Here is a 426-nt window from a genome sequence, read left to right on the forward strand (position 1 = left end):
ATGAGGACGAGGATGAGGATGACGATAGGATAGGATGAGGATAGGATAGGATGAGGATGAGGTTGAGGATAGGATGTGGACGAGGATGAGGATGAGGATGAGGAAGAGGATAGGATGAGGACGGGCATGAGAATGAGGATAGGATGAGGATGAGGATGAGGATTGGACCAGGATGAGAATGTGGAAGAGGATGAGGATAAGAAGAGGATGAGGATGAGGATGAGAATGTGGATAGTTTTAGGATGAGGATGAGGATAAGGATGAGAATGAGGATGAGGATAGGATGTGAATGAGGACGAGGATGAGGATAGGATAGGATGAGGATGAGGATGAGGATAAGGATGAGAATGTGGAAGAGGATGAGGATAGGAGGATGAGGATAGAATGAGGAAGAGGATGAGGATAGGAGGAGGATCTAAATGAGGA

This window comes from Lupinus angustifolius, chromosome LG10 (assembly GCF_001865875.1).
Source record: "Lupinus angustifolius cultivar Tanjil chromosome LG10, LupAngTanjil_v1.0, whole genome shotgun sequence".
In the NCBI taxonomy this organism is placed as follows: domain Eukaryota; kingdom Viridiplantae; phylum Streptophyta; class Magnoliopsida; order Fabales; family Fabaceae; genus Lupinus; species Lupinus angustifolius.